General features: G+C 40.7%; 1 protein-coding gene across 8 annotated transcripts in view; it reads right to left on the reverse strand.

Moving 5' to 3' along the window:
* The window catches only part of Ryr3 (ryanodine receptor 3), a 538,051-nt gene that overhangs the window by 265,698 nt on the left and 272,132 nt on the right, over nucleotides 1-221 (reverse strand). The gene's annotated exons all lie outside the window — the stretch shown is intronic.

Raw genomic sequence — 221 nt, forward strand, 5'->3', positions numbered from 1 at the left:
TGTGTGTGTGTGTGTGTGAGTGTGTGTGTGTTTGTGTGTGTGTGTGTGTGTGTGTGTGTGTTTGGTGCCTTTTTTCCTGTTTGTTTAGTTTGTCATATTTTCTTTTAAAAATTTTAAGTTGTTCTTTTGTTTTCTAATGAGAGAGAGAGGGGAGAGAGGGAGAGAGGGAGAGAGGGAGAGAGAGAGAGAAAAAGAGAGAGAGAAAGAGAGAGAGAGAGAGA

This window comes from Mastomys coucha, unplaced genomic scaffold (genome assembly GCF_008632895.1).
Source record: "Mastomys coucha isolate ucsf_1 unplaced genomic scaffold, UCSF_Mcou_1 pScaffold15, whole genome shotgun sequence".
NCBI lineage: Eukaryota > Metazoa > Chordata > Mammalia > Rodentia > Muridae > Mastomys > Mastomys coucha.